The sequence below is a fragment of the Cylas formicarius genome, unplaced genomic scaffold (assembly GCF_029955315.1).
Source record: "Cylas formicarius isolate icCylForm1 unplaced genomic scaffold, icCylForm1.1 PGA_scaffold_3__17_contigs__length_32017465, whole genome shotgun sequence".
Taxonomy (NCBI): domain Eukaryota; kingdom Metazoa; phylum Arthropoda; class Insecta; order Coleoptera; family Brentidae; genus Cylas; species Cylas formicarius.
In genome coordinates, this window is record NW_026844326.1 from 13,100,971 (window position 1) to 13,113,481 (window position 12,511).

General features: G+C 32.2%; 1 long non-coding RNA gene across 1 annotated transcript; it reads left to right on the forward strand.

Moving 5' to 3' along the window:
* The first annotated feature begins 414 nt into the window (after positions 1-414).
* On the forward strand, positions 415-4,097 carry LOC132699349 (uncharacterized). Its single transcript, XR_009618500.1, has 3 exons — positions 415-572; positions 2,706-2,765; positions 3,365-4,097. It is a non-coding gene; the product is annotated as an uncharacterized LOC132699349 (long non-coding RNA).
* The last annotated feature ends 8,414 nt before the right edge of the window (positions 4,098-12,511 follow it).

Genomic DNA, 12,511 nt, shown 5'->3' on the forward strand with positions numbered 1-12,511 from the left:
ACGGCTGTTTTCTGCCACCATTTAGAATATGGGGCTATAACTGTAAAGCAATAAAATTGTTCTGTACTTCGTAAAGATGCTCTACACTCTGTAGTCTCGCGAAGTTTCGCGAGACGGTATAAAACATGGCAGCACCCCAAATCAAATCGGAAAACTTTTACTGGAGAAACGAGAAAGTTTTCAAATAAATAGAAATTCTCGTGTGCAATATAAAACTTTAAATTGTTATCGAGAAGCTTGTGGACCCGTGAAAAAACACTGACATCAGCATATTAACATTAAACAAAAATGTGAGACAAAAAAAGTTTTGCTTTTGTATTCGGAGAATTGGCAACGGTGGAATCCATTTTGTGGGATTTACGTAGTTTCGTTAGAGCAATTTAATTTATCAAGACGTGTAAAATTGTTATCGATGTGTCTGATTATAACTCGGTACATTTTCGGTGCTATAAAATCGATGCCCGCTCAAACATACTCGCAGTCCTTTCAAACTTCGCACCAAAATGTGTGTTAAGAATCGTGCCATGGCCCAGGCGGTGCGAGGATGCAGCGACGCCCGACTTTATTAAAAGGTAAGTAATAGCGAATTAATATTTGTATTTAGAATGACGTTTGGTTTATTTTATACCTGTTTCTAAATGTAATCCCCAAATTAAATGGCGAAGCCAATGTTTAATTATGACAATTGATTAGATTACGAATGCAAAAATATTAGAGCATAGGTTGCGCGATAACGACGAAATTATTTGTTTATCCTGGCCTCATACATTTTAATGAATAAAGATTCAGTATTAAAATTTTAGAAGAACAATTAGTTTTCATTAGCTGAGCTATTTTCTTGAAAATAAAAACCGTTAACACTATATAAAATACATGTTACAGGATTGACTACATATTTCACAAACAATAAAAATACTTTACCATTTGGTTAGTTTCACATATTTATTCAGCATTACCGTAATACTAAATTAAATGACATGCTTTTATTAAAATTAATAAATACAGAAATCAGCGGTTGGTGCTTTTGCACTTTGCTTGTTAATTGCATAAAATGAGAGAGAGAAACAAATTTGCAGTGGCAAAATGATGGAGCATCTAAAGCGGAAAGCCAAAGAATTCTGGATGCCTATAACTGCCTCCGCTAGCATTCCAAATACTAAATTTTCAAGTAATCGGTGTATAGACTCGTTGGTAATTAAATCTACATCTATGTTCCAAATCGCCGAACATTTTAACTGCTATAAAACGAATAAAATTGTAATAAGGACGTTACCATAGATCAAATGTACGAATTATTTTTGTTCATAAAACGCTTTAAATACAACACTAATCTTGATATGAGGAAAACAACAATTACATTTTTTTTTCTGCATGATGGTATTTATTTTTAAGATAGGCCGCTAGTAAGTTAGGATCTTTAATACCCGAAGCTTCCACTGATAATCGAATATTATTGTCATTAATCGCTCCAATTATTAAAGACACTTTGTCACTGTCTGAAAAGTTCACGTGAAGCTTGTTAATTCTAGCCAAATGGTCAAAATGAAACTGATATAATGTTGGTCTATCACAAATACACCAACAATTCAACAAGTTCGCTCGAGAGCCCGCCACTTCTGATGTAGCCTTTATGAAATAAATACTACTTGTTTTTTAATACATTTAATATCTAAAAATTACATGCAAGGCGAAGAGTTGTACTGTCACATTCAAAACTTTTTAATAACTGAATGACCCAAGCCTAATTTTATCCTTTTGCGGGCCTCTAAAAGCTAATAGTGTTTACAATATGGGAACACGGGGTATTGGGCGCCACTTGAAAACGCGGCCAAACTTGCAGCTTGTGAAGAATAATACACGGTCTCAATTTAGAACTGAGTATGTCAGCTTAAAATAAGAAAGAAAGCTTTGAAATGTTTTGTGTTGGATTGCATTTTGGTACACCTAGAGTACACTTCCAAAACTCTGCATTTTAATAAACAGTTATTTAGCTCTCTATTTAATTTTGAAACTTTTTGGTCCTTGTACCGTTTGAGATAAATTCAAATTTTTTTTTTAACAAAATAAGTTTGTAGAAGAAAATTTGTCACAAATTTGACACCCAGTGAACCGAAATACTGTTTTCTTCCCACTAATAAATGCTTTCAAAAGCAGGTTAGAAAAGTAACAATTTTGTTATAAATCAATAATAGCTACTTACTAGAAAGCAGATGCGGCTAGCTAGTATGTTTTATTTATTATTAGTAGAACAATTTTTTATATCTCAATTTATTATATTAATTATTTTATTTCTAGTTTCTAATATTATTATTAATTACTAGGACGGATTTGATATCAATTTTGCTAGGATGGGATGGAATGTGCTTATTAGTAATTTATTTTCAATATGTTAAATCTATTAATCTCAACTGCTTTGTCTAATTGTATTGTAATATCATGGTAGGAGGTATTATTTAGATTTAATAACAAATTATTTTTCGAAACAAGTAGTGGCATTATTTAGTTGCTTTTACTAAATTTTCCCAAATTCCGTTTTTTTCCAATTAAAATCATTATTTTCAATATTATGCTAGGAAATTAAAAAGAAACACCAAAAATCATTTTATATGTTCATGTTCATATATTTTATGGTAAGGAAAACGTAGTTTTACGTCTTACAATCACTTGACAAATCTCATATTTTAGAATTTCAATTTTCCTTTCAGGCTCATTTCGCACCGGATGATGATAACCCAACATTAGGTTCGCATAAATTAAGTCCCAAGGTAAGCAATTGTAACTTTAAAATTCCACTTATTTTTATGTTTTTACTAAAATTAAGCACAAACTATTTATCAGTATCAGTTTTTTATAGTCCAGAACTATATTCCTTGTAAGGCTTGCTGAAGTTTTAGACAGTCAATGTAATTTTTAATTAACATTAAGTTTTAGATCATCAGCATATAAAAGTATTTCTGAATCATAAACTAAAGCAACCAAATCATTAATAAACGAAAGAAAAAGCAATTTCACAAGATTGGAACCCTGCGGAACACCTAACGTTGCGTAATAATAGTCTACTAGTCTACCACGACCAATACGTTTACATTTATTACACTCGCAAGCGTATCCAGATATATATTTTTTTAATTATGTTAAATTTAATTTTCAAAATAGTTTTGTCTTCAAATACCGAAGGAGAGAGGCACTTCGATTTGATGTTAGCAAAAGATCCTCAAAATATTGTATGTATTATATATGGGTCGTATACCAAATTTGGGTAACTTTCCTTTGTTCTTTTCTAGAATATTTAATATTACTTAGAAGTTACTCACCTTCCGTGTATGTGCTAATAATTTCAGTTGAAATAATAGCGTTTTTTTAGGATACAACAACGTACACGCAAAACACCACCCCCTATTTCGGTCACTGTTGGTACAGGTTTAGAGTACTAAATCACCGCGCTGTCGTGACAGGATGGTTCTCCCGTTGGAGCGATCCAAGTGGCTTTTTTCTCAATAAAAAAGCAAAAATGTTGTTCGTAGTGTAGGCGCTTCCTCCCACTTGAGCATCCAGGGTTTGGCGTAGGTCTCCTATCTTAGAATCTTGTGCTCAACTGGCGGGCGGCATTACATGCTCCAAAGAAAAATAAACTAAAAATTGTAAAATCCCCCATTAATTGAAGTAACGAAATTACCCGAGAATCATTAGAGTTACGCTGCCGTCGATTTTGAACGCTGAACTTGGGTCAGCAGTAAATGTTTCGGAATTTCCATTGCCCTTCGAATAGCCATTTTGTTATGCTCGTGATAAAAGGAAGCGGATCGTTTTTTGAAGTTACGTTGTCGTAGTCGATAATTGTATTTGGTTAAGACGCCCTAGTTAATTAAGTTTAATTTATAGGTAAGTATAAAAATGGAGCAAAGTTACGCAAACTAAGGCATATTGTAAGACTCGTTGTTAGGTCTAGTAAACTGACTTAGTTAAGGTAATTTCTCCACTAAACAGGGACTGGATAGGGCCTCTAGTCGTAAGCTACGATAGGAAAAACGAATTGCATTCTTTTATCAATTGCATGTGTCAGCGAAATGTGTTTTCGTAATAAAGCTGTATGAAAATGTGTAAGTTTTATTTAGACCCCTGCCATCGCTAATTTAAAGTATATAATTAATCAACCATTATTTACAAAAAAAAGCAAATTAAGTTTTAATAAATATAGCTTTTTCTGACGCGATTTTTCTAGGCACTAGCTTACGAAAAAGTATTAAAGATACATAACGAAATTTTGTGTGGATTTTAAATATCATTTATCATCCTAATCAATAAATTATCATTTTGTTTGGCAAATTAGGGCCAAAATTTTACCATATTTTTGCCTTATTGATATTTTAGGGTAGGATAAAGATGTTGTGACTTGCTTTTTACTGGATTGCTTGACCATCTAATGAAGTAAAATAACTGCTATCGTTACATAGCTTATTTTCAGAAAATTATTTTCGTTTTCTCTCATGTTTGCCATCTTCGGGTTATCAACATGATTTTTGATGCCATTACAATTTTCTTAAAAATAAAAATGCAGTATAATGCTGAAATTTTATATTTTTTCGTCTAAAACTAATTTTGACAAAAATTTTGCTGGAAAAAAGTCACTGGAAATAACTACAGAAAAATAATTACTAATATATCATACGAATACGCAATGAATGAGAAATTTCGTTTCTTCAATTCTTCAAAGATAATTACTAACTAACTACCGTTATTACTGCTACTGACTATTATTCTGGGTTCACTATGGTGACTTCTTGGTTTGTGTTTTATAAGCAGAAATGAAAGACAGGAATGAAAACTAATTGGTCAAAGTATTACGTGTATGAACATGATGCAATCGCTCTACTCCGGATTTTCTACATTTTTTATTGAGAAGATTTGTTTCTTGTGTTTACCACAGGTGTAAATTTTAATTTACAAAATTTTCAAAATTATATGATTAGCAAAACGGAAACTTTTAAGTCAGCGTAAGAAATTGAAAATTGCATTGCAACGATCATCGAATTCTGTAAAACGGAACACTGAGCCGTGAAAACACTGGAAAATAACCACAAGAACAAGAACGAAAGCAGCACGCCGAAAAAATATTCGCCGAAAAATCGAGCTTCTAATTAAAACACTTTTCCGCGGATATTTATACGACGATCATTCCTTCTTCTTCACCACTAAAATTAGAATTTCATAATGTTTAGGGTGTCGAGTAGGTTTCATATCGTTGTTGTCTTATTTTTCGCGATCGGTGGGCAGTCTCCGTACCCCGGGTCGTTGCCGCTACCGGGAGAAGAACACCCTCCCGTTCTGGCGTCTCCGCAGGGCCATGACCCTGGCCTTCCCCCTTCTTCACGACATCAGCTGATACCGCCGTACAACAATAACACGACCGGGAAGAATGCATCGTAACAGAAGTCTCTGCATCTAAAAATGTAAAAAAAAAATATTAATATAAGTGACCATATAAGTCAAACTGGTGCAGGATGAACACCAAAAAATATATGGATGTGAGTAGTAAGGGAGTCTGGAACACTGGCCATACAGAAACAGTGGCCACCTATTCGCTATTTTCATCCAAAACAAGATCTAGTGCTGCCATCTAGAGAAAGGGTGGCCAAACAAACACGAATTAGATTCACGAAGTTACGGGTAGCAGTATCATATTATTCACCCAGAAATAAATAATACTTACAATTTGTGTTTGCAATAAATCATAGCAAGCGCGAAAATTTATTGTTAGTGATTTAAGGAATAAATATTACAGTAAACTTAAATTCGTGGCTTATACCTATTCCATGTAAGTATTTATTTGATTTAAAATATTTTCTGTAATGCGTATTTTTTTAATTTCGCTTCTTTTTTTCAAAACATGTCTTTGCCAAAACTAACCAAATGTAGGTGCAGTGGTCATTACTGAATTAGAAAACAAGCGATGGCTACTTGTCAGTCCTTAAGCAGGACTCGCGATTTATTTCTCCAGTTGTTATGTATGTATGTAATTTATTCCTTTAAAACGGTGCAGTGGTAATTTTGTATTAAAGTTTCTGAACGTTAAAAATAATTAGTAGTTTTTATTTTTTGACGCCGAAATTAAGTAATAACAGAAAAAAATGTGTTTTTGCTGAAAAATTTCAACAAAAACAGCCTCGGTGGACGCCAACAGATAGACAGAATGAAAGGAGTACAAAAAGCTATATCCGAAAGAAACCTTCAAGCTGGTGACTGGAACCACGGAGACGTCTGGAGAATGGGAAACGGAGGTCGTAGACTCTCTATACACAGGGTGTCCCACGACATGACTGCCATAGCTTGAGAGTGTGTTTCTGGGGTAATTACAAGTTAAAAATCTTAAATGAACATACACTCAGAAAGCTATTCTAACTCAGCTACAGTCATTTGAAATTTTAAAGACCATTTGAAATAAACTAATCCATATGTCTGATAAAAGGTATAGAAGAGGTATATGGAGGTACATGAGAGGTATGTGGAGGTATAATGGGAGATATATGGAATTATATGTTCACCATATGCAATATGTAGTTAAAATGTACCTATCTGCCTCGCCCCAGCGACGCAATACCTACTCACAAGTCTGTTTCTTGCAAATAAACAAAAACTTTACATTTATAACAATTTTCGTCGGAAGAAAAACTAGAAATATTAAATAGAACTTGCGGAATTCGGCAAAGTCAGCGTTAATACTCTTTCAACGTTGAGTTATAAAACGGATATGCCAATGAATACTAGATCTAGATACCTGCTTATAATATAGCATGTATATATTTGCAGTGAACTAAATAGCTTTTATTTTTGGACAATTATAATTCTATTTTTTTATTGTGTTACTTCCTTATAATCCTCACCCCCATACAGCTCTACAGAGTGTCCTGGAAAAGGTGGGATTAATAAAAATGTTATCTGATGACCATTAGTAGAGACCCATTAAAATAATATCCTTGAAACATATTGTCCGGTTGACTAACCTAACTAATTAACCAAAAGTAACACGCTTTATGATAAAGACCTCAATAAAATATTTTGACTTAATTAACTTAATTTGTGGTGAATCCCATAAAGCAAATAGTGGGACCTTTATTTCGGGAACCGATGAAAAAGGTACGACGGAGAAACGGCAAAACGACCAGACGGACGGCAATGTGCCAGCTTTCCGGGAGTACCGATCGATCGATATCCGATACCGATTGTCCCGATTCTAATATTTTACTTTTATAAATAAACAAGAAGTTAGTTCCACCTTTTTATTTGTTCGGACCCTGAATAAATTTTATGCATTATTCCTGTACGTATTAGCCAGTATTTCAGCAAAATTATAACGATAGTATATAAAGTCCATACGTTTGATAATTTAAATAAGGTTACTCACCAATTTTTCTACACCGAAGATGGATTAATGGTTTTTATCAGATGTACAATCGTAAAAATATTGGTTAAAACAGTTACACCAATAAAAAAACATTTGTAGCAACGGAGCCGACGTAGAGCGAGTTGAGATCATATTGCAGTGCCCAGACTGCTTGCAGCAAGTCCGGGCTCTGGAATAGGACTGAATTACAGATTTGAATGATCACGCACTCAAATATAAGTTTGTTTAATGCCAAAATTACCACGTCGAAAATTATTGCCACTCGGGAAAATTTGAATTACCTATAAAAGGAGAATTCTTATCCTCTTTATTTTCTCATTTATTTGGTTTCACTTAATTTCCCTTTTAAAAATATTTGGGTGTATTATAAGCGGTACATAAGGTTAGGAGATTGAAAAAATTAAAATAAATAGTATATTATTCTGGACACAATTTTGAAAAAATAACATAAGATATACATACTTATTAGAAATCAAATTAAGGTTGATCGTGATTGGAGTTTTTTGAAACCTAAACTAGATGGTACAAAATCGACTTACGACTTAATGCTGAAATCCCCTTTTTGATTTAATCGCACCCGACAGAGTTGCAGGGCGTTTTTCAATTTTGGAGCATGTTCAAAATTGCCTGTAAGGTATTTATTCATACAAAAATTCTATTTCAGATAAAAACATTATTACAGCACTGTTTTGAAGCAACTGCAGCAGCGTAATTAGATTTTTTTTTCTATAACTCTCTATGTTTATAACATTGTTATTTCCTAATTTTAATACTTTTTGAATTGCTCAGTTAATTATAAACTTAAATTTGACTACTTAGATTATGTGCGATATCAGTCAAGATCAATTGGTTAATGTTATATTATGTTATAATTTTTGCTCTCCCATCTTTACGATTATTATATAAAGCTTCTCTTTCTATTAAAATTGTAGGCCAACAATAATACTGAACATATTAATATACTAGTATCAACAATATTAACTGTGACTCATTCACACTCAAAATAATTTTAACCTCCGATTATTAGATGTTCATAAATGAATAATTATTCCGTTTTTTAAATAATCCTTTATTCAGTCAGACACTACATATACATATAATTATATTGTAATACACTATTATACTATCTAGACATGAATTAAGGTAACTTTTTAAACAACGCATTAAGCATTGATACTGAATTATGTAATAATAATCTAATATAATAGGTTCGAGTCTTGCAAGAAATGTATTATTTCATTGCATTTTTTTTTTACTTTTTGACAAAAATTCTATAAGCCGCGCTTATTGGATTTTGCAGTTCTTTATTTGTTCTGTCATTCCGTAACTGAATGTCAGTGTGATTTCTTAAGTTCTGCGAGTGTATTTCACTGATATGGGTTGTTTTGGTGTTGTTTTTAGTTTTGTTCTATATTATTTTAAAGATAAGTTTAGATTGTCCAAATTTTGATATAATTGCTATCGGATTAATTTCAAGTGATTAATACAGCGTGTCAGTGTGCATTATATATTACAAATTAAATAGAGATTTGAGGATTTTATTTTGTATTATTTTTATTTTATTTAAATGTGTTTTTTACATATACCCTAGACTGCAATAAGATACTGTAAGCCGACAAGAACACGCATTAAAAAGTCAGCAATTTACATAAAAAATAGTTCCATCTATATCATGCTGCAACTAAGGGAACCATTTCGTTCTTTATATAACTAATGTGAGCATACCAACTAAGCTGCTCGTCATGCAGAAACCCTAAATATTTTATTTTATCATCTCTTTCCAAAATTAAATCATTAATTTTAACGTTAAAGTTATTTTCTATTATTTTTTCGTAAAATGTATTTAGTTTTCTCAATGTTTATTTTTAATTTGTTATTTAATAACCAATTGTAGTATCCTTTTAAGTCATTGTTTGCTATATTTGCTAACCAAATCCCACATACAACTTATACAAGAGGGACCCAAGAACCGAACCCTGAGTTACCCCACGATTATTAACTCTGATACTACAGTCCTCCAGAGTTACGTATTGTCTCCGGTTGGTTAACTATATTCCAGTCCATAGTGGTATATGGTATTTAGTGTACCACTATTAGATGTAAATCGGTACTGAAACGGGTCAAGAGTAACGTACCTTTCTAGAAAACACGTCACTCTATCCTTCAAAAGAATTTCGATTATTGTTGAAAAAGTACCTATGCATGATATTGGCCTGCAGTTTCTCCTCGACGTCCTTGACTTCGATTTATATATTGGGCATACTTTAACAATTTTTAGTTCCTTTGGAAATTCTCCGGTAGCCAATATATTATTTATTAATAGATAGGATGACATGATCCTGATATCTTACGCCATCGTGTTCTGGTGCGGCATTTTCCTTATGGTTTTTTATAACATTAGCAATCTCGGTTTCACTAGTTGGCTCCAAAAATATATTATTTTTACATGACATCTCGTTAAACGTTAATACCGTGTTTAGAGAATTTTTCTTGTCCTCCATTTCTTCAATACCTAATTTTTTATTGCTTGATATTTTCTTACTGTCTGTTTCTAACTTTTTTATTCATTGTTTTGTTAATTTAACCCTAATAAATGAATTGATAATAATTTTTTTATTCGATTATTTATGTTATTTTTTAAATTGTTCAACTTTATTTTTAAATCGTTATTATCTGGATTGTTTTTTACAGTGTTTATTATATGCATTATCTCTTTGTTTTGCTATTTGTATTAGATCTGGTGTAACCCAGTTGTTATTCTGGTGACACTTAACTTTTTTGATTTGATTTTGATTCATGTTCATGTTTCGCCTAACTGATTACATCAATTAATTTTTTAAATGATTTTATTTCGCAGCTTAATTGACTTTCAATTTTTTTTTATAATTTTATTAATATCTAGTACTGATTTTTCAATGTAAGTTTGTTCGTTGTGATCTGATATTTTAAACTTTATTTTAACAGATAGTTTTTTCTGACACGACAGATTATCTTTCACTTTAACTGTGCACCTGTTTCTAAATGCATATATTGGTGTTGAAGAATTTTCGGACACTTTGGTTACATTGTGGACATTAACCTGGTTAACAATTGTATATCCATTAAATAGAGCTAACTCTTTATATTCTTTGGTTGAATAGGAACCATTTCAGAGTAAATTAACATTGAAATCACCTACAATCATATGATTTGTTGGATATTTTCTAAATAGAGGCTCTAATTCTTTCAAAAATCCTGAATAGGAAGAGAAGGCAGTCTATAAACTATTCGTATTATTGTCTCCAAGACAAGCACCCAGTCAATTCACTAATTCACTAAGCCATCTGAACTGCTTTCTAATATTTCGTAATTTATACATTGGTTTCCTACAAGAGTGCAGCCATGTTTCCACAAGCACTAAAATATCGTTTTGAAGATTGGAAGAAAGTTCATCAATTTTATTTTTCAGGCTTTCAATTCATATATTCAATAATTATCGAGTTATTTTTTATTTCATTGAGTTTGTCAGTATTTCCTCAGTATCAATTTGGTGTAAGAGAAATATATTTAATTTAAATATCGACAATCTCATTAAGAGTAATAATAATAAAGTAAAAATCATTTGAGACACTTTATTTGGAAAATTAGAAATAAGACAGTTTTGGAAGCAAGAAACTATGTAAAATAGGTCTCCATACACTTTAATAAATCAAAATTTAGAACTGCAGGTAGAACTGTTAATTATCAATATTTTATCAAGTCAGCTTGTATCAAATTTCGCCTAAACAAGCGAGTTATATCTGTTTATTTTTGACGCCACTTTTAAGTAAAAGCAAAATGAGCGCTAAAAATTGCGAAATTCCAATTGCGCTTCGAAAAATCATGGTAGATTTATGGAAAGAGAAAACATCTTTTAGAGATATTAGTAAAATAATTAAAAAATCACTTTCAACTGTACAGTATGTAAAAAATCAATACAAATCCACAGGATCTTATAAAGTGCGGCCACGCTCTGGTCGCCCAAGGAAGTTAACTGTACGAGAAGAGTCTTCTGTTGTGAAAAAAATTAGAATTAATTCTAAAACAACCGCTCCGAAACTTGCAGGGGAGAGTTCTCGTTAGCCCTCAAACCATTAGAAACTGCTTGCATCGAGCAGGTAATAACGGCCGCCTTGCCAGAAGGAAACCATTAATTTCGGAAAAAAACTAAAAAAAACGTTTGGAATTTGCCCGAGAACACATTCACAAAAACTCCGTGGTTTTGGGAAAACGTTATCTTTAGTGGAGAAACAAAAATTAATCTTTTTGTGTCAGATGGTCGGGGTAAAGTTTGGAGGAAAAAAAATACAGCGCTGAAAATTGAAAATGTCTGTCCTATGCTAAAGCATGGTAGAGGTAATGTTTTATTGTGTGGGTGCATGTCAGCTAATGGGACAGGCAATTTAGCTTTTACTGACTGAATTATGGACCCACTTGGCTATTTCAACATCCTAATGAATAATTTAAACCAAAGTGTTGAAAAACTTAACCTTTTGGGGCGTTATTTATTCCAAAAGGATAACGATTCCAAACACATTGCTACGCTTGTGCGTTACTGGATAATCCATAATGTCTGCCAACACAATCTAAGGATGTTAACCCCATAGAGCACCAGTGGGAAGAATTAAAACGACGAGTGAAAAAACATTAAATTACAAGTAAAAAAGACCTCAAAAATAAGATAAGAGAAGAGTGGGAAAACATATCGCCAGAAGTTACAAGAAAGCTTGTTTTAAGTCTTCCAAAAGGACTTAATGCCATTATTAAAGCAAATGGCAATTGTACAAAATATTAAACTTTAAGCTTCTTGTTTCTAAAACTGCCTTATTTTTTATCGTCTAAATAAAATGTTTCAAACGATCTTAATTTTATTCTTATTACTCTTACTGCGATTGCCGATATTTACTTGAAATCTAATTCTCATTAAATGTAATTGAAAGAAGAAACTAAAAGAAAACTGAAAAAATACTTGGAAGAAAAACACGCCACAATAGGAGAAGGAGAATAACAAAGAGGTAATGGCTCAAAGGCCATTAGAAATTCAAATTTTTGTCCGGATTGAGAAGTGTCAAAATATGAAGCATAAATTAA